General features: G+C 46.4%; 2 long non-coding RNA genes across 3 annotated transcripts in view; one reads left to right on the plus strand and one right to left on the minus strand.

Moving 5' to 3' along the window:
- The window catches only part of LOC128931698 (uncharacterized), a 58,702-nt gene extending 57,737 nt beyond the window's left edge, over positions 1–965 (minus strand). For both annotated transcript variants that reach the window (XR_013533714.1, XR_008480444.2), the window contains exon 1: positions 680–965. This is a non-coding gene — a long non-coding RNA (uncharacterized LOC128931698). The remainder of the gene's footprint in view (positions 1–679) is intronic.
- A 40-nt stretch (positions 966–1,005) lies between these two features.
- Positions 1,006–21,991, plus strand: part of LOC128931700 (uncharacterized) — a 186,427-nt gene continuing 165,441 nt past the window's right edge. The window contains exons 1-2 of the long non-coding RNA XR_013533710.1: positions 1,006–1,106; positions 3,729–3,813. This is a non-coding gene — a long non-coding RNA (uncharacterized LOC128931700). The remainder of the gene's footprint in view (positions 1,107–3,728; positions 3,814–21,991) is intronic.

Raw genomic sequence — 21,991 nt, forward strand, 5'->3', positions numbered from 1 at the left:
TGAGACCAGCCTGACCAACGTGGTGAAACCCCGTCTCTACTAGAAATACAAAAATTAGCCGGGTGTGGTAGCAAGTGCATGAGAATCACTTGAACCTGAAAGGAAGAGTTTGCAGTGAGCCAAGATAGTGCTACTGCATCCAGCCTGCGTGACAGAGTGAGACTGTGTCTCAAAAAAGAAGAAGAAGGAGAACGAGAAGGAGGGGGAAGAAGGAAGGAGGAAGGTGGAAGGAGACGGAGAATAAGGAAGGAGGAGGAAAAGGAGGAAGAAGGAAGATGGAAGAAGGAGAAGGAGGAGAAAAAGAAGCTGAGAAGCGTGTATTCCTCTGTGCCCAGGAGAAAGAAAAGGAAATGAGAATTTGTGACCACACAGCATGGTTTGTACAATATCTTGGTTAGTTTTACCCGTATAATGATCTGAACAGCTGAAAGACCTTTTCAGCCCCTCTTTCTATACTTCTCAGTCTCACCAGAATACATGAAATGTCCACATAGGTATTCCTTTCTTTAAGACTTTGCAGAATGGATTAAAAGAGTCACCTTTTGAGGAATGCCTATATCCTGAATGCTTTTTTCCTGTCTCAGTTGTTCTCGGCATCTTAGAAAGGCAGAGTCAGCTGCTTCCCACAATAACCACACCAGATTACAGCAGGGGTGTACACAGGGCACAGGAAACCTACCCAGACTGGCCCTGAGGCAGCCCAGACACCTCCGAGCTGGCTGACGCAAACAAGGCCAAGGGATGACTCACACCAAATCACTCCAAACAGCTTCATCTAATGCTCTCTTTCACGAATTGAAAATGTGAGGGGAAAGAAGCTTCTCGAAGATGGCGCGGTAAGAACGACTCAGGATTGCAGCTCTCAGTGAACGCGCAGAGGGGCCCAGGAACTGCATCGGGCAGACGTTCGCTATGGCGGAGATGAAGGTGGTCCTGGCGCTCACGCTGCTGCGTTTCCGCGTCCCGCCGGACCACACGAAGCCCCGGATGAAGGCGGAGCTGGTCATGCGTGCGGAGGGCGGACTTTGGCTGCGTGTGGAGCCCCTGAGCTGAGGTCTGCAGAGACCTACTGTACCCTTCCGAAAATGACCCCCGATTCATCAAAAGTGAGCCATAGAATTACCATATGACTCTATTGCACTGTAAAGCTTTCCATCCTAGATATATACTCAAAATAATTGAGAAAGGTGTTCAAACAAAAAGACGCCTGTGCGTGAATGCTCATGGCAGCCCTATTCACAGTAGCCAAGGGATGAAAACAACCCCAATGTAAATATTTACCAGATGAAGGCATAAACAAAGTGTGGCCCATCCATACAGTGGAATATTACACAGCCATAAAAAGGAATGAAGTACTGATCCATACACTGTGGAAGAACCTTGAATACATGATACTTAATGAAAGACATCACACGAAAGGTCACATAGTGTATGATTCTTTAATATGAAATTTCGAGAACAGGCCAATCTGAAGAGATATAAAGCAGATTGGTGGCTTTCAGGAGCTGTAGGGAGGTGGGACTGAGGAGCCAGTGCTAATCAGGGCAGAGTTTCCTCCTGGGACGGTGAAAATGTTCCAGACCCAGATAGTGATGTAGGGAGCATGACATTGTGAGTACACTAAATGCTATTGAACTGAACACTTTGAAATGGTGAATTTTGTGTTTATGTGAGTTTTACCTCAATCAGAAAAAATGCTATTTTATCTCACATATTTTTTTTCTGTCTGGGTTGTTCACATAATATAGGGTGAGCATCTTTCCATGACATTAAATCATCTTAGGAAACATTATTTCATGGTCTTCAAAAAAAAAAAAAAGAAAGAAAATGTGAGGGGAACAAAGTGAGATCAGGCCTTCAGCTTTAAGTTGTTATCCTGAGATGCCCTGACAAATTTCCCTATTGCTGCATAGAAAACATGGTCACCTTTGGTAACAGCATGCCATAAAATAAACTGCATTTTGTGGGGAGGAAATGGAGTCTCACTGTGTCACCCAGGCTGGAGTACAGTGGCACAATCTCAGCTCACTGCAACCTCTGCCTCCTAAGTTCAAGTTATTCTTCTGCCTTCGCCTCCGAGTAGCTGGGACTACAGCACGTCACCACACCTGGCTAATTTATTTTTGTATTTTCAGTAGAGACAAAGGTTTCACCATATTGGCCAGGCTGTTCTTGAACTCATGACCTCGTGATCTGTGCCCACCTTGGCCTCCCAAAGTGCTGGGATTACAGGCGTGAGCCACCAAGCCTGGCCCCCATTTCTATAAGTTATCTCAGCCAATCATTTAGTTCATAAGAGATCTTTGGGGAAATTCCAAATGAGGCCTGAGAATTCCCTGGCACGCCACAGAGGGGCAAATGAAACCGCAGCTCTTAAGCAAGGTGGGTCAAGGAAGATGTGAGTAGTCAGGGGCCCATAGCAATTCTGAAATCTTATCAGGATCCTCCCACCTAAGGGATAGGATATGTTCCTTAATTAAGCCTCGGTTCGGCTTCCTGGGAATAAGTGTCAAGTCCATTGTTCACCATGACTCTTGACTCTACTCTGTGGATGTCTTTCTTTTTTCAATGTCTTTCTTGGCTATGTAAAAATAGCATTGTAGAATATACCCTCTTAGAAGCGTGACTAACTGTCCCAACTTGTCCAGGACTGAGAGTTTCCTGGTTGCAGGGCTATCTGTACTAAACCAGGAAAACTCCAGGCAAATCAGGTCACCCTACTCCCCTATTACCTTCTTGGCAGCTGCAGAGATTTCTTAGCCTGCTTCCTGCTGGTAGAAAGTTGGAGAATCAAGTGATTTTTTTCTGGATTCATCTTTGAGCTGAACCTTCTAAACTAGTTAACAGTCACATCTCTTTTTTTTTTTTTTTTTTAATTTTTATTGGATTTTAGGTTTTGGGGTACATGAGCAGAGCATGTAAGACAGTTGCGTAGGAACACACATGGCAGTGTGCTTTTCTTTCCTTCTCCCCTTCACCCACATTTGGCATTTCTCCCCAGGCTATCCCTCCCCACCTCCCCCTCCCACTGGCCTTCCCCTTTTCCCCCCAATAGACCCCAGTGTTTAGTACTCCCCTTTCTGTGTCCATGTGTTCTCATTTTTCATCACCCGCCTATGAGTGAGAATATGCGGTGTTTCATTTTCTGTTCTTGTGTCAGTTTGCTGAGGATGATGTTCTCCAGATTCATCCATGTCCCTACAAACGACACAAACTCATCATTTCTGATTGCTGCATAATATTCCATGGTATATATGTGCCACATTTTTCCACATCTCTTTTATGCTAGCGAAGGGTGCTTTGGGCAAGACACCTCACTCAAAAACTGTTGACTTTTTGCATTTTATTCTCAACAACTCTATGTGACAAGTTATACCCACAATTTGTTTTGAGGCACCCAATATACTTATTAACAGTTACTTCGATATATCAGACTTCCAATATGTCAGATCCATTATGTCCCACTGGGGAAAAAAAAAATCTATAGCTACCTCTTAAATCCTTGTAATGATCTTTTAAAAGTTTGACTCAGTCATTCCCAGAGGCTATACCTTAGTAAGCTTTTAAACCAAAGAACTTTTCAGCTTTCTCTTCCTGGTTGGAGATGAGAAACAATTTAATTTTTCAGCCCTGAGAGTTCCAGAATCTCTGGCCTCTCTCTGTTTCCTCTCTATTCTGCTTTGAACCCAATCAGTTCTTTTCTGAACTTGTTCCTTTCTTTTCTGTAGTGGATTACGTACAACGCGTAACAGCCAGCTCGCATTGCCAGCATTCTGCCTCGGGACTTCCTCACTTCTCTCACCATTTCATGAGGTATGTTGCTTGCCTTCCCGATGTTGTCAGGTGACAGTTTTACCAGGTGCTTTGCTACCACATAACATAGGTCACCATCTTCCAACCTCTGTCATTGTTTTGCCACTTGCTCTCTGATCCCAAAGCCGTGGCTACAGATTACAGGCAAAACGCTGCTTTAAGTACCAATGCACAGATTAGAAAGGTTTTCACTGTGACAGTTCTGCATATCAAATACTTCTAAGATCTCAGTGGATAAAATAGCAAACATTCAATTTTACACTCACGTATCTGTAAGTAACCTGCGGTTTGGCTAATATTAGCTGAATTTAACTGAGCCAGGCTGGATTATATAATTAACATCAATTCTCCATCATTTCTGGGTTCATCTTCGAACTGAACCTCCTAAAACCAGCTAAAAGGTCACCGTTTCTGATGACCTTCAAGGTGATGGGTCATCTAGATGCAGACACTGATTTACAATTCTACCCAGCTGGACTGAGCCAATCTCATTAAAAGGTTACAAACAATCTCATCTCTCACACTGGAAAAAAAAGGTATTCATTTCACAACATCATGCTTTGCTTCTATGATTGCAAAAATTATTATTCTTTTGCAAATTTATATTAAATGTCTGATAAGTCATTTGTGGTATAGTATTATTTGAGATGAATAATCCTTTAAGCCATTGAGACCAGTGATGAAGGAAACCAATGAGACTGTTTCCAACACACATTTACCAAGTGCCAATTATGTATACAAGAGCTGCGATGAGTATAAAAACTGTCCCTGTTTTCAACAATGATGCTAACATATAATACTGCAAGAGGCCAGGCAGGATTCTGAGTGCCTTACATGCAGTATTACAACACGCAAAACAATTCTCTGAGACAGGTGCTATATTATCCCCAGTTTGTAGAAGAAATAATTGCACAGAAAGATGAAATACGTTGCCAAGGTTTGCCCTTACAGTAAGTGGCAGAGCAAAGATTCGAACCAAGGCAGTTTGCCATCAAAGCCCAGAGTCAATGACTACACAAAACTAGCTCCATGCTGCTTGTAACCCAATGAGGCAGACTGCAATAGTAATGCAGAACAGGAGACAACTGACCAAAGTGGATCAAGGAGAAAGCTGCTTTTGCATAAGGCTTGTGATGACTAGTTATCAGAACTATTCGCTAGTGACCCCATGAGATAAGAGGACACGCAAGAGGTAAGGTTTAAGGGGAAAAATATACCTGGAACTGTTAAAGCCTAGGCTAACTGGGAAAGGGCAGGCTTGTGAGAAATAAGGGAAACGTTCCAGGGTGGGCTGATGGCAGTGGAATGGCAGGAGTGCTCTGTGAAACAATGAGGAATGTATAGAAAGGTGGAAGATGATTTTTTTAATTTATTTGGTTTTGGAGACAGAGTCTCACTCTGTCACCCTGGCTGGAATGTAGTGGTGCATTCCATCTTGGCTTACTGCAACCTCCACCTCCCAGGTTCAAGTGGTTCTGGTGCCTCAGCCTCCCAAGAAGCTGGGATTACAGGCATGTACCATCATGCTCAGCTAATTTTTGCATTTTCAGTAGAGACACGTTTAGCCATGTTGCCCAGGCTGGTCTCCAACTCTTGATCTCAACTGATCTGCCCACCTTGGCAGATGTGATTACAGGTATGAGCCACTGTGCCCTGATATTTTAAAACAACACACTATTATTAATTAAACTTGGCTCAGCCTTGCCCTACCCCAAGATTTAACTTTTCCCACCTTTTTTTTTTTAAAAAAAGACTTCATAACCAGACATTCTCAGTAATATCCAGCCCTATCAGCCCCAAATTAGCCTTAGTAATACAGGTAAATGTTCCCTGCGGATGTTACAGACACAGGCAAATGCCTATCATGTGGTTTCTCTCCTCTGGATTTAACTGCGGGTGAAGAGCTACTATATTAATCTGCTAGGGTAATGACAATTCTGTCTCCCCTACTGTCTTGAAAGGTTTTGGAATGAATCCTTTCCTTGCACTATTGTTATGTGAGAAGATGCATATGAAAAGTACCATAGAAATGTATATACATTGTCATGTACGTGTTAGTTATGACTATAGATTTCAAGCAGGGGATAGCTTTAATTTCAAACATTACTCTGGCTGAAGATGAAGTTATATTGAAATATCTCGGAAAATGTTAGTCAGACCAGTTTCTGAATACCAAAGTTCTAAGGATCAGACAGGTGAAAGGGTATACCCAGGGCAAGCTCATGGACATCCAAGGTTAGGGTCTCCTTAGACGCCACTACATTATTCAGTCATTCAACAATTATTTAATGAGTGCCTACTCTGTGCCAGGCACTGTTCTACATGATGGGTGTTTAGGGTTGAATGTGATAAGCAAGACTCCCACCCAAAAGCAAGGACTTTCGAGCCAAACTGCTTGGATTTAAATCTTGGTGTTGCCGCTTATGGGCTAGGTGACCTTGATGAAGTTTCTGTTTCCCCATTTTCTCATCTGAAAAAAGGTTAGGAGTGTTATGAGGATGAAATGAGTTAATATAGATAATACATTTAGAAAAATGCCAGGCTCACAGTGATGCTATATAAATGCTTGTTAAATAAATGGACTGTATTGAGTAAGTCAACATAGACATTAAATCAAAATATGAAGTAGTGATATAATTTGATAAAATAGGGTAATGTGGAAAAGGGTGACAGGGTCCCCTTCAGTTTGGGCACTCAGGGAGGGCAGTCATCAAGCAGAGACCTGGATGACAAGAAGGAACCAGATGGTGGAAGGACTGGGGCCAGAGAGCTTCAGGTCATAAGAGACTAGGGCTAAGCATGCTCTATTAGGTTGGTGCAAAAGTAATTGTGGGTTTTGCCATCACTTTTAACAGAAATAGTAACAGACAGAAATAGTAATAGACAGAAAGCTAATAGTAACAGACAGAAAGTTTTGCCACTACTTTTAATAGCAAAACCACAATTACTTTTCTCCAACTTAAGAGTAACAGACAGCTAAGCCTAGCTGTGACATATGGAGCATGTAAGAGATGGTGGGAGATGCAGGGATAAGATCAGAGACAGGGAGAGGCCATGTCACATGGGGCTTTGTGTAATGGTAGCTGGGATGAAGAATTTTAAATTCATTCAAAGGGCAATTCAAGGGTTCTGAGCAGGGAAGGAACAGAATTTGATGTGTGTTTTAGGAAAGTCACTTGGCTACTATGTGGAGAATAGATATGGGGATGTAAGAGTGGGAGCCAGAGGCGAGACAGGCAGCTATTACTGTTGCTCGGGTGAGAAGTGATGCTAGCTTGGACAGGGATGTATATGATAGAGAGGGAGCCAACAGAACAGATGTGGGATGTGGTTTGAAAGTAGAATGGGCCAAGGCGGGCAGATCACGAGGTCAAGAGATCGAGACCATCCTGGCCAACATGGTGAAACCCTGTCTCTACTAAAAATACAAAAAAATTAGCCGGACATGGTGGTGCACGCCTGTAGTCCCAGCTACTAGGGAGGCTGAGGCAGGAGAATTGCTTGAACCTAGGAGGCGGAGGTTGCAGTGAGCTGAGGTCGCACCACTGCACTCCAGCCTGGCACCTGGTGACGGAGTGAGACTCTGTCTCAAAAAAAAAAAAAAGAGAGTAGAATGGGCAAGACAGTGGTATATAGGATGTGAGAGTGATGAAAGCAAAGAAAAACGTGGGTTGAAGAACGGGGGAGATGGTTGTACCAGATGTGAATATGAGAGTGGGGTAGATTAAAGTGGGGAGACACTGGGCATCCAAGAATGTTGAGCAAATGGCTAGAAAACCTGAGCGTCAGTCCCAGCTGTGCCTCTCCCTGCATTGCAACTTTGAGCAACAATCTACTCTCATCCTAGTTTCCATCAATAAAATGAGAATGGTAGGATCTTCCCCCATTACTTCTTTTTTTTCTTTTTTTTTGAGATGGCATCTCACTCTGTCACCCAAGCTGGAGTGCAGTGGTGTGATCTCAGCTCACTCCAACCTCCGCCTCCCAGGTTCAAGCGATTCTTCTGCCACAGCCTCCTGAATAGTTGGGGTTACAGGCATGTGCCACCATGCTCAGCTGATTTGTTTTTGTATTTTTAGTAGAGTCAGGGTTTCACCATGTTGGTCAGGCTGATCTCGAACTCCTGACCTCATGATCTGCCCACCTTGGCCTCCCAAAGTTCTGGGATTACAGGCATGAGCCACGGAGCCCACCCTACTTCTTAGGGAGTTCTTAAGAATCACATTAGATCATAAAAGTAAAAGGATTTGAAACACACAGGCCATTGTATAAATGTAGTATCATTATTGTAATTTTCAGCATGCGTGAGGTCCAACATCTCAGTGACTAAATACTGGTGTTTGATAGAATTTGAAAAAAATATTAATATATTTTACTTTATTTATTTATTTTTTGAGACGGAGTTTCGCTCTTGTTACCCACGCTGGAGTGCAATGGCGCGATCTTGGCTCACCGCAACCTCCGCCTCCTGGGTTCAGGCAATTCTCCTGCCTCAGCCTCCCGAGTAGCTGGGACTACAGGCATGCGCTACCATGCCCAGCTAATTTTTTGTATCTTTAGCAGAGACGGGGTTTCACCATGTTGACCAGAATGGTCTCAATCTCTTGACCTCGTGATCCACCCGCCTCGGCCTCCCAAAGTGCTGGGATTACAGGCTTGAGCCACCCCGCCCGGCCAAACAATATATTTTAAAAGGCCAGGCAAATCAGGATGTTTCCCCTTAACACACTAGCAGAAGAAAGCTGAATGCACAGCCAGGTGCTGTGTCTATTGTCACTTCTGTCTTCTCGTTACAACCCAGTGGCACTGGCAACATTCTTATCATAAAGCCAATGGTTGTGTTCTTGATTTAATGCACTGTGTCATGTTTAAAGGACTTTCGTGCTAGCTTTTTTAAGTGGGAGAAAATTCACAATGTCAAGATGTCACTTCCAAAGTTAGTAAGCCTAGTCAGAAAGAACTCTTAAGTGGCGGGGGGTGGGGGGGGTAAAAAATCAATACTTTCTAGCTTTCATGGAATAATAGTCTATAATAGATAATGGGTTAAGGGTTTCCTTACAGTTTAGCAAATTTGCAGATAAACCAAACCCTTGAATTTCATTATGTGCAACAATGCTATCTTTGTCCAAAGCTATTTTGGTCATTGTAGCCCTATCTATTACATTAAAATAATGGAAATGATTTAAAAGTACAAGAAGAGATGCTTAGTTAATTAAATTATATACCTACAATGAAGCATATGTGCTTTTTAAAATGGTTACACAGATCGCATATATTATTAATACAGTGATGTTTATGACGTACTGTTAAGTGAAAAACTCAGGTTATAGGCTTTGTATAGTATGACACACATCCACATTTATGTTTTTAAAATACGTATCTACATGTTTGTGTGTGTGTGTGTGTGTGTGTATAAAAATCTGCTTCTTTTATAATTTTGAGACAATTTCAAATGTTTAGAAAAATTACCAGTATAGTACAAAGACCTTTCATCCTAAGCCATTTTTGAGTAAGTTGCTGATAGAGGGGCTTCAGATGAGCCACCCAGGGAGCTGTCTCAGTCCCTGGAGGTGGGGGGGACACAGGGGCTGATATTTGACTCTTGTTTCTCAGAACACTTAAGGAAGAATATTTTAATTATTATTCATATGGTAATTTTCTAACACACTTCCAAAGAAAGAGTAGCTTATACACAAACCCTAACATAACCTGTTATCTCAGAAGACACTGAGTTACCCTTGGGAAAAAAGAACGATTATATTCTATTTCTGTAACATTCCCTTTTACACTTGTATAACACCTATCAACATGACATTAGCAAAAATAAATTGCCCAGGGCACTTATTTCAATGTGACCTGAATTATTAAAATCTCCATTGCCATAGATCAGGTTTTTAACTTAGGTTTTAAAGATAATGGTTCTTTCTAGATTCACACAGATTTTTATACCATTTTCCCAGCTTCTGTTTTTTCATTTTATTTTATCCCCCTCGTTGTCCTAGAAACAGTACCGGAATTATTCACTTTCAGAAAACATTTTTGTATTGCTTACATGGCAAGTTCCTCCCATTATTTTGGAAAATAAATGAATTGGATGTTCTTTGAAAATAAAATAAAGCACAGGGAGAAAACCATTATAAGGAAATTATAAATTCTCAAGTTCGAAAAGAAAACTAGAGATTCAGGACAGTCAGCTACATTCTGTGCCAAGCCTGGGTCTCTGACCTTCTCCTCTGCGGGTGTGATCTGGAGAGCTGGTTTGCTTTTGGTATCCAACTCTTAGACCGGTATGGTTGTCAAAAAAGTCCACCCACGGGCAGATATGTTCAAATGCCACCTAGGAGGCCCACAGTGTACCTAGAGAGATGTGGTGGTGGGATAGGCAGGAAGACTTCTGGGAGGTGAAGTGCTGTCTCTCTTGAGATACCCACATAAATGTTGAAAGAGACATCCTTCAGTGTAGACAAGAGGAAGAAAAGGTATTCTGAGCTTCTGCTACGTTCTGCAACTCACACTCTCAAAAAAAAAAAAAGCAGCCCAAACCTCTTCATGCATCCAAGGAAGAGGAGACAGTTAAATCATCAATTGGATAACCATCTCTTGACACCATTTAAACTAAAATGTCTCCAGGATTGAAGTCAAATACCAGGTCTTAGTTTTCTCAATCTCTTCGTCAGGTTTCAGTGCAATTTCAAGGACTTCCTTTTGCTGCACGAGTACCACTTGTCTCATCAGCAAACAGTCCTTGACTTTAAACAGCTCGTATATTCTGGTTTTCAGTATATCTAAACCCTTCTTTTGGTTTTAAAAATGCAAAAATTAATGCCAATCTGGCTGCTTTAGGATCACCAAAACAAAACAAGTCTGCACTTGTGAACACTTCCAGCCATTGATGCATTATCTGTAGATACTGAGCAGTGATGAAAACAAGAACACCTGAGTGGTATTCCCGGCTTTGCCCATAACTAGCTGTGTGGCTTTAGGGAAGTCACATGACTCTGTGCCTGCGTTACCAGAAAAATGCTAACGTCTTTTCTGCCCATAATAATTCTAGGTAATGGAACTATAGACTTTAACAAATGCATGACCATAAAATGGTTTTTAAAAAAATCAAAGAGGTCACTTATGTACCACAACCATAATTTATCTATGACAAGAAGACATTTTTACAGTGAAATGGTAACAGTGACAGTAGTTGCTATTTTACCATGTTGAAAACAATTATTCAGTTGCTTTGCTTTTGAATGAAAAGATCCTTCCTTTCCCCACCCCATTCCCCCTCAGTGAGATCCTATGTTCCTTTAAGACAGGAAGGGTTTTTTTCTTTTCTTTTCTTTTCTTTTTTAACTCAGAGTGCTATCAGGGAGAAAAAAAAAATCCAGTGGCAACATCATCAAGAGCTCCTGGGGCTCTCTGCAAGAAATATTTCAGGATATCAGATTTCTGAGATTGAAGAGTATCAAATGAATCTTGGAATCAAGGTAATAAATGTTGTATTTGGACAGAAATCTCTAGGGAAAAAAAATAAGGGGAAATTGCTGGCTTGATTTTGCAGGAAAATTACCAAGCAGACTGAAGAATAAAAGGGCATACATTCCCAGAAAAAAAAATACCATGTGGGTAAATAGGGGCCAGTGTTCTGAGTCATTCAGGCAAGAAACCCAGAAAGGCAGAAGCAGCTGGAATGGAAATGTTACCGTAGAGAAGGATGAGGGGAAAGGGTCATCACCTGCCACATGCTCCTTCCTAAGGTCCAGGGCCTGCTACTCAGGGCCCACCGAAGAGATCCCCACTGTGATGGTGAATTATATGTGTCAACTTCACTGGGCCACAGCATGCCCAGACATTTTGACAAACGTTTTTCTGGGTGTTTCTGTGATGAGATTAACATTTGGATCAGTAGCCTGAGTACAGCAGATTCATGTGAATGGGCCTCATGCAATCGGCTGAAGACCTGAATGGAATAAAAAGACTGAGACAACAAGAACTCCACCTGTCTGACTGCCTGTGAACTGGGACATTGGATTTTTCTTGCCTTTAAACTTGAACTGAAACGTCGGCATTTCCTGGGTCTCAAGCCTGCTGGCCTTCAGGCTGGAGCTCACACCATCAGCTCTCCTGATTCTCACACCAAGAATGGAGTTGCACCATCTGTTCTTCCGGATCTGCAGCTTGCCAAGTGCAGACCTTGTGACTTCTCAGCCTCCATAATCATGTGAGACGTGAGCTGATTTCTTATAACAAATATCTTTTATATGTGTATGTGATGTTGCAATATATATATCTGATCTTTTCCCCAGTTTCCTGACATACAGCTCCTAAAATCCTTTGAATCTCTGGAGTCATAAGAGTATTTTGTGTGCGTTAGTGAGATAAGTAGTCAGCTGGGAACTCCAGAGAGAATTAGGATGGGAGGTGGTTGCCACGGGAACCAGCCAAGTGTTAGAGTTTGGGACTTTCAGTCCCTCACTCCACCTCTGGGAAGGGGAGAGGCGCTGAAGATTGAGTTGATCACCAGTGGCCAATGATATAATCAGTCATGCTACATAACAAAGTTTCTATGAAAACCCAGAAGTACTGAGTTTGGGGGTCTTCCAGGTTGGTGAACGAAAACTCATCCACATACCAGGAGGTTGGCTCACAACTACTGCACGGGGACAGAAGAACGGACCCTTCCAAATCATGTTCTCTCTATCCCTTCATCTGGCTGCTCCTTTGTATCCTTTAAAATAGCCTTTATAATACACAGGAAATGGTTAGAATGTCTTCCTGTGTTCTGTGAACCACCCTACAAATTAATTACACCTGAGGAAGGGGTCATGGGCACCCCAATTTACAGCCTGTTGGTCAGAAGTTCTGGAAGTCCAGGACTCACGACTGAAGCCTGAAGGACAGAGCAGTCCTAAGGGACTGAGCTCTCGCCCTGTGGGATCTCCTCGCAGGTAGACAGGGAGTGTCAGAACTAAACTGGAACAAACCCAGCTGGTGCCTGCTGCACAACTGCTAGCTTACTGTCCGACCTACCCTCTGCGGGAGGACTGAGCTCGTTCGGAAAAAACCAGACCGCAGGTTAGAAGAAAATCCTTAAGTTCAGGCTTTATTGAGAGGAAAGAGCCTCCGGGCGGACCAGCCGGGAAGGAGAGGAAAATGGCCGCGCCGCTCAGAGGGGCAGGGTTCTTTTATAGGGGGGCTGAAGGGCTGAGGAAGCTGAGAGAGCCGAGGTGGTGGGCAACGTTTGGTCAGTTTGAACCGCTGGGCAGGAAGCTGGGCGGCGGGAAGCTGGGGAGTGCTGATGAGGCAGAAGCCGGGCGGCGGGAAGCTGGGGAGTGCTGATGAGGAAGAAGCCGGGCGGCGGGAAGCTGGGGGGAGCTGATGAGGCAGAAGCCGGGCGGCGGGAAGCTGGGGAGTGCTGGTGAGGCAGAAGCCGGGCGGCGGGAAGCTGGGGAGTGCTGATGAGGCAGAAGCCGGGCGGCGGGAAGCTGGGGAGTGCTGGTGAGGCAGAAGCCGGGCGGCGGGAAGCTGGGGAGTGCTGGTGAGGCAGAAGCCGGGCGGCGGGAAGCTGGGGAGTGCTGGTGAGGCAGAAGCCGGGCGGCGGGAAGCTGGGGAGTGCTGGTGAGGCAGAAGCCGGGCGGCGGGAAGCTGGGGAGAGCTGGTGAGGCCGAAGCCGGGCGGCGGGAAGCTGGGGAGTGCTGGTGAGGCCGAAGCCGGGCGGCGGGAAGCTGGGGAGTGCTGGTGAGGCAGAAGCCGGGCGGCGGGAAGCTGGGGAGTGCTGGTGAGGCAGAAGCCGGGCGGCGGGAAGCTGGGGAGAGCTGGTGAGGCAGAAGCCCGGCGGCGGGAAGCTGGGGAGTGCTGGTGAGGCAGAAGCCGGGCGGCGGGAAGCTGGGGAGTGCTGGTGAGGCAGAAGCCGGGCGGCGGGAAGCTGGGGAGAGCTGGTGAGGCAGAAGCCGGGCGGGAAGGCTAGGGCGGTATGTAGAGTGAGAGATAAGGGAGCCTCTTTGTGGGGGAGGGAAAGAGAGTTCTCACGGTAGGGGCAGAGTTTTCCAAACATTCCCAACTCCTTAAAAGAAAAGAAAAAGAGGGGTCAGGGGCGTCGGTTGTCTCTCTGGCTACTTCCTGCTGACAAGGGTCGATGGGGGGTTCTGAAGAGGTCTCTTTTCCTAAGGAGCCTGGGTGTTCGGGGAGAGGTCTGCTTCCAGCACTTGTTCAGGGTAGGGTTGGAGCAGCATCTGGTGGATGGTGACTCGAGTTAGTTCTTGAAAGCGCCGCTGTAGGAACTGTAGAAAGCAAGGAGCGATAAGTAAGATTAGGCAAACGGCTACTAGGGGCCCAAGCAACGGGGACAAGAGGGTATACATAGAGGAAGACCACCACGCTGTGGCTTCAGCCGAGAACTTCTGACTCTGCAGGTTAGTTTTGAGTTTCTGGAGGCTCTCGATTCGGGTTTCTACTAGGCCGGATTCATTGATGTAGTAACAGCACTCTTCTTGTAGGAAGATACAGGTCCCTCCTCGTTCAGCAGTGAGCAGGTCTAGGGCTCTTTGGTTCTGCAAGGCAACTTGGGCAACTGAGGTGATCTGTCGTTGGAGTGATGCTAAAGACTCAGTAGAGTCATCAATAGCTGCTTGGAATTGTGAGGTCAGTCGGGCTATGGCCAGGTGAGAGTGGACTAGTGCCCCTCCTCCTAATCCTGCTGCAAGTGCTGAACCAGCAAGGGAGACCCCAACGGCAATGGGTAGGAAGGCAGCTCATTGGGTGCGGCAATGGGGAGTTTGCAGCATCTGGAATTCGGCTGGGGAATATATAGTGAGTCGAGGGACTAGGGTTACTGGGAGGCATAAAAGAGATGAGGAAAGACCAATGTAGAGAGTTTTTGTTAAGGTCCTGTTACACCAAAAAAACGTTCCTCGTGGGGCTGTTATATTAGTGGTTACTAGTATGGTTCTGTTACAGCTAGGGAAGTTTCGGCCTAGGGAATAGCATATTGGTAGCTGCGTGAAGTCAGGTGGAGTATAGAGATTTACCTCCCTGATGGGGGAGAAGGGAGAAGTTGTGGGTGAAGAATTGAGAGGGATAGGAAAGGGAACTGCCACAAAAGGGGTCTGACCCAAAGAGGCACACATGAGGCATGAGGTTAGGTCGGTCAATCCTGAGATGTTAGCTAATTTGATTCCTTCTTTGAGGAAGGTTAGCCAGGAAAAGGGAGACGAGTGTGGTCGCAGTTGGGTGATTAGAGATTGTTCTTGTTGGTTAATAGTGGAGTGGATTTGGTGGGCTGTACGTACGTATGCCCGCCAGATGTACAGGTGGGAAGAGGGATATTTGGTATCTATGTGGTCATACACGGCAGCTTTCTTGGGGCTTTTCCACCGGTTATCCCAGGGGTCAAGTATGAGAAGAAGTACCGTGTAGAACCGACAATGGTGTTTCCTTCTTCATCTACGTCTGGGATGATTTTGAGCTGAGATTGAGCAGGTACTGTGAACTTGATAGCTAAATGTAGTCGACAGCCCATCCAAGTACATCCCATGCAGGAGCGCCAAGGAGTATCATTGCATGCTCCTGATGGTTGGTCATGGTTGAAGCACATGAGAGGTTTAGTATGGACGTTGCGGAATTTGGTGAAGTTCAGATATATGGCACTGTTGCATCCGGCTGCAGGGCAGTCGGAAGTTGTAAGAAGATGGTTGTGGCTGTATGGGGGGGTATTACAGATGAAGGTGGTTTTTGTATAGTTTTCAGTCAGGTAGAATCTCCAAACGTAAGGAGTGGGACTGTTAGGCCTTAGTAAATTTGATAGATAGAATTGGAAGGGTAAGTTGGGATTAGGCAGGGCTAGGCTGGTGGAGGTACAAAGGGCGTTAAGCAGTGACTTGAACGCCCGGTTGACAGAACCTGGTGAGGAGAGTGGTCCCTCGGGGGCTTCTGCAGCAGCATGGTATAGGGGTTTGGCTAGCAAAGCATAATTAGGTACCCAGTGGTGAAAAAACCCTACTAGTCCTAGGAAGGAGAGGATTTCTTTCACTGACTCCGGGGCCTGGAGCACCTTTAAGGCTTGTAGTCGGTCGATTGTGATGGACCGTCACCCAGGCATGAGCTGTATACCTAGGTAGGTGATGGTGGGTGAGGCTATTTGTGCTTTGGTTGGTGACACCTGGTATCCTTTATCTCCTAGGAAATTGAGTAGCGTGGTGGTGGCCTGGATGCACTCCTGGCGGGTGGGAGAGCAGATAAGAAGGTCATCTACGTACTGGAGGAGGTGAGAGGGCTTGAGGTTGCAGTGGAGTAGGTCAGTGGCGAGTGCCTGGCCGAATAGGTGCGGGCTGTCTCGGAAGCCCTGTGGAAGGACTGTCCAGGCCAGTTGTAGGGACATGTTCGTAAGGGGATCATCCCAAGTGAAGGCAAAGATAAAGTAGGAGTTGGGGTGTAGAGGTATAGTAAAGAAGGCATCCTTTAGGTCTAAGACTGAGAAACAGGTGGTCCCTGGGGGAATGTTAGAGAGAATGGTGTATGGGTTGGGGACAACTGGATGTGTGGGAATTACGGCTTCATTGATTAAGCGCAAGTCCTGGACGAGTCTATATTGTCCTGAGGGTTTTCGTACTGGGATGATGGGGGTATTACATGGGGAGTTAATGGGAATTAGGAGGCCTTGACCTTTTAGTTTCTCTATGATGGGTCGGATACCCATACGGTGGGCTTTAGAGATGGGAAATTGAGGGCGGGAGAGAAAACGAGGCAAGGAGTCTTTAAGGCGGACCTGAACTGGCTGGTCGTGGGTAGCTACAGACGGATTGTTAATGTCCCAGACCTGAGGGTGGACTCCGGGGAGGAGTTCGGATAAGGCTTTTTGGGGTTCGGTATCTGAGGTGAGGGCTAGGAGAAAGAGGCTGTGTGGGCTGGCGATGGGGAAGGTTATGACGGCCTTTAACTTTGAAAGGATGTCTCGTCCTAGGAGGGGTACTGGGCAGGTGGGGATTACTAAAAAAGAGTGGGTAAATGGAGTGGAGTTATATGAGCACATGAGTGGTGGGGTTTGGTAGGGGATACTCAGGGTCCCATCTATTCCCATGACCGAGACCTGGGAAGGGGTGAGACGGCCAGAATAGGAAGGAAGTGCGGAGTAGGTAGCCCTCGTGTCAAGCAAGAAGGAGATGCTTTTACCTGCTACCTGAAGAGTGACCCTTGGCTCGGCGAGGGTAACCAGAGTCAGAAAGCCAGGGCCCCGCTAGTCGTCTAGCAGCCCTAGTAGACCGGGGAATGGAGCTCCCTCAGAGGTCGGTTCCTGGCAAGCAGGCTCCTCCCTACCGAGGGTGACTGCCGGCTGCATAACGCCAGTGTGTCTGTTTTGAGGAACCGACACCCTGGGGAAGCAGGGGCAGTCTGACTTCCAGTGTCCCGGGAGGTGGCAGATAGGGCAAGGCTTAGTTGGTGGCCGTGGTTGTGGACAGGCTCGGGACCAGTGTCCTTTCTTTCCACATTTGAAACATGCCCCCGGAGGGGCATGGGTTTCAGCCTTGGGCTTCTGGTTCCCTGCCGGCCTTAGGGCAGCCACTAGGGCTTGGGTCTGGAGGGCAGCCTTCTGCTTCATGCGAGTTTGGCGGGCAGCCTCAGCCGCATCTTCCCTGGCATTGAATACTTTAAAGGCCATTTTTACCAGGTCTTGGATGGGAGTCTCTGGCCCCTCTTCTGCTTTCTTTAGTTTCTTTCTTATGTCGGGTGCTGATTGGGAGATAAAGTGGGAGGCTAATACAGTGGCCCCGTTTTGGGAGGCTGGATCTAACCGAGTGTACCGGACTAGGGCTTCTTGTAAGCGGGCGAGAAAGAGGGCGGGATTCTCATCAGGTAGTTGGGTGATTTCTCTCAGTTTATCATAGTTTACAACTTTGTTAGATACAGCATCCATTCCCCTGAGGAGGTATCTAATCATGCGGTCCCTCTTGGGTATGTCAGACCCTCGATTAGCCTGATAGTCCCATTGGGGGTCTTCACCTGGGATTGCTTCGGGGCCTAAGGGGATCTGGTTATCTATAGCATGATCTTTATCTGCTTGGTTTCTGGCTGCAGCTAGGATGCGCTCGTGCTCCTCTACAGTGAGGGTAGAGGAGCAGATAACGTGAATATCATGCCAAGTGAGGCTATAGGCTTGAGTGAGGTATTGGAATTCCTTAATATAGGTGGATGGGTTGGCTGAGAAGGATCCTAAACGTTTCTCACTTTGGGACAGGTCTTGGAGTGAGAAAGGAACATGGACCCTGACTAAGCCTTCAGCACCCGCTACTTCTCGGAGTGGGACCAGGATAGCTGGTTGGTGAGAGCAGGTGTGGGCCGCCACCGGAGAGGCAAGAGGAAGTGCGGCCTCTGAGGGAGGGGGCTCGGAGGGAGTAGAGGAAGAGCGAGGCATGGCCTCTGAGGTAGGAGGTGCAGAGGGAGTGGGGGGAGAGCGTGCTGTTGATGGCGACTGGTTGCTGAGATTGGCAGGAGAGGACAGATGTTCAGGCAGATCCTCCAGTGAGGAGTAGGGAGGGGGAGAGGTAGTGGAGGAAGATTTACGAGGGGTACAAGCTAAGAGGATTTGGTAGGTGGAGCAGGAAGAACATAGGTTGGGGTGGGTACGGAGGTCCCAAAAAGCCTGAATGTAAGGAATTTCATTGTCCTTGCCCGTGCGGCGACAAAAATCGTCGAGATCTCAGAGAGTACTGAAATCGAAAGTGCCAGTCGGGGGCCAATGTGACTGGTTACTGAGTTTGTATTGGGGCCAAGCCACCTGGGACAGGAAGACAAGCTTTTTCTTTCTGAGGGTTTGGGAGTATCCCAATTTGGTAAAATTTCGCAGCAAGCACCCAAGGGGGGTGCTGGGAGGCATTTTGGACTCCGAATTTCCCATGGCAGGCGCAGCTACAGACCCTCTGGCGTGGATGGGCAGATGCAAAGAAAAGGCGTCCCCTTTTGTTGCAAATTCCCCGGAGTACAGTTAAGTACGGTTAGGGAAGTGGCCAGAGGGGCGTCCCCTGTCTGGCAGCTACCCCTTGGGAAGGCTCCTGGAGCCGCAACGGAGGACTTCCTCGGCTCAGCCGAGACTAGGTGAGGAGTCCATGCGGAACGCTGGAGGGAGGCAACTGCCCCTTGCCGTAGGAGGAGGAGACAGGAAGGGGTGGGTAAAGCGAAAAAAACTTGGCTTACCTTAATCGGAGTGTGGAGGTGGCAGGGCCAGTGTTGGGTAGGTTGGGAGGGGGGCCGTGGCTGGGCCAACGGCCCCTCCCTCCTGGGTTTCGGCACCACTTGTCTGACCTACCCTCTGTGGGAGGACTGAGCTCGTTCGGAAAAAACCGGACCGCAGGTTAGAAGAAAATCCTTAAGTTCAGGCTATATTGAGAGGAAAGAGCCTCCAGGCGGACCAGCTGGGAAGGAGAGGAAAATGGCCGCGCCGCTCAGAGGGGCAGGGTTCTTTTATAGGGGGGCTGAAGGGCTGGGGAAACTGAGAGAGCCAAGGTGGTGGGCAACGTTTGGTCAGTTTGAACTGCTGGGCAGGAAGCTGGGCGGCGGGAAGCTGGGGAGTGCTGATGAGGCAGAAGCCGGGCGGGAGGTGGCTGCGGTGGCGGGAGGGCTAGGGCGGTATGTAGAGTGAGAGATAAGGGAGCCTCTTTGTGGGGGAGGGAAAGAGAGCTTTCACGGTAGGGGCAGAGTTTTCCAAACACTTACTTGTTGGGTGTAGCCAAGGGGGCGGGGGGAACCACACGCATTTGGTCACAGGAGCATTCTGTATTGTGACACTAGGGTAGGAAAAGCGGTTTGTTTTTTCAATTCTTTATATATCTATGCCTATATGATCTATCTGTAGCTCTCTACATAGACATATATACAAATATCTCTTGTCAGTTCTGTTTCTCTGAGAACGCTGACTCATGTACTCATATTCAAGTATCTTCAGATACAAGAAGAGCTATCCATTCCTTAAGGCAGAGAAAAACATTTACTGATATACTGAAAAGAAAGTAACCCACTGTGTGGCCCGTGTCATAGAGAGACACACATCTGTTCACATTCAAAAGCTCATCTTGACTGGGCTCAGTGGCTCACACCTGTAATCCCAGCACTTTGGGAAGCCAAGGGGAGTAGATCACTTAAGGTCAGGAGCTCGAGAGCAGCCTGGCCAATATGGTGAAATTTTTAGTGTCTACTAAAAATACAAAAATTAGCCAGGTGTGGTGGCATGAGCCTGTAGTCACAGCTACCTGGGAGGCTGAGGCAAGAGAATTGCTCGAACCTGGGAAGTGGAGGTTGCAGTGAGCCAAGATTGTGCTGTTGCACTCCAGCCTAGGTGTTGCTATGAGACTCTGTCTCAAAACAAACAAACAAACAAACAAAAACACAAGTTCATCTGGGCACCTAACTGGAAAGGGAGGACTAGGACAGTGAATCCATGGACATTGTTATTAGCCATGGAGAGCAGGTGTGCTGTGGTGGGAGGGGCGTGGGGAGGAGGCAGAGGGAGAGGAATGCAGGACTGACACATACCCCTCATCTCTGCCAGGCATGGCTAGCTCCTCGACATGCAGAATCCTGACAGCAATTCTGTGAGGCTGCTGCTGAATTTTTATTTCTTTAGGGCAACTTAGAAAGTCATGTAATGACACTAGAAAATCATATAATCACAGTGATTTCTTTTTAAAGGTGAGTCAGGAAAATAAGACAAGGAGAAATTAAGACTACAAGAAAATAAGATGGATCTAGGGGTGAAGTTTGTCTACAAAATGCAAATTGTAATATCCTGTGCCCAAGCCAGAAACAGCACAGAGTGGCTAGTCACGTTCTAGCATCCAGTACAAACAGGGGAGCAAGATCAAGTTTGTGACGTATCGTGTTCAGAGGACAATGGCAAGGAAAACAAAGCTCTCCCGGAACTGATACCAGAGAGGCATTTCTCCCAAGTGTCCTTGGAAAGAGAGCCCAGTAGGCTGTCATGAGCAAGAGCATTCCCACCGAAGTTCCAGGGAGCAGCTTCACAGGGCCGCTTCACCTCATGTCCTTGGCAAATACAATAACGCCAAGTGCAAGTCAGCAAAAACACTTATATGGGAAGCAAAAAACCACTGGCCTGACTACACCGCTTTCCAAGGGATTCTTCATCCCAAGAGTAGATTTTAGAGTATCTGCAGCAGAGGTTCTTAATGGGGCATTTTGGACATTTGCACTGTAGTTTTGGGCTGTCTTAATGGGAGGGTTCCCCTGGCAGCTAGAGGGCAGAGCCCAGGGACGATTAACACCCTGCAGAGGGCAGATAGTGCACATGATACATAACTGCCCCATGTCCAAGGAAGGATTGTTCCATATCCCTCATGGCTTCCTTTTTTTTTTTTTTTTGAGACAGAGGCTTGCTGCTGTTGCCCAGACTAGAGTGCAGTGGTGCAATCTCATCAGCTCACTGAAACCTCTGCCTACCAGGCTCAAGCTATTCTCCTGCCTCACCTCCTGAGTAGCTGGGATTACAGGTGCCCACCACTGTGCTGGGCTATTTTTGTACTTTTTAGTAGAGACAGGGTTTTGCCATGTTGGCTAGGCTGGTCTTGAATTCCTGACCTCAGGTGATCCGCCCATCTCAGCCTCCTAAACTGTTGGGATTACAGGTATGAGCCACTGCACCCAGCCCTTCATGGCTTTTTAAATACAATGTTGGATGTTAGTGTAGATCAAAAACTTTTCATAACACATTATTATACACTGCTGGTGGGGAGGCAAAATGGTGCAACTTCTAAATGTTTGCCCAGTGATCCCACTTCTAGAATCCACTCTTACGTTACCCCTCCACAAATACAAAATAGTATGTATACAGGCTTATTAAGGGCAGCATGTGTTGTAATTGTAAAAAGACTGGAAGCAATACAAATGTCCATAAATGGGTCACTGGTTGAATAAACTAAAGTGCATCTACACAATACAATAGGATGTCACCATTAAGAAAAGAATTAGGTAGATTCATATGGACAGACTTCAAGAGGTACATAACATCTAAGGTATGGTGTTTCTTAAAGTATTTTTTTAATGTTGAGGGTGAAAAATAAGTAAATATATGTTATTAAGAACCAAAATTGTTGGCTTACAAAATAATAAAGGAGAAATCTCTGCAATGTTTCATTTGAATTGGAATAGCATATAAACTCAATTAGAAAAAAAATACATA

The sequence above is a fragment of the Callithrix jacchus genome, chromosome 4, assembly GCF_049354715.1.
Source record: "Callithrix jacchus isolate 240 chromosome 4, calJac240_pri, whole genome shotgun sequence".
In the NCBI taxonomy this organism is placed as follows: Eukaryota; Metazoa; Chordata; class Mammalia; order Primates; family Cebidae; genus Callithrix; species Callithrix jacchus.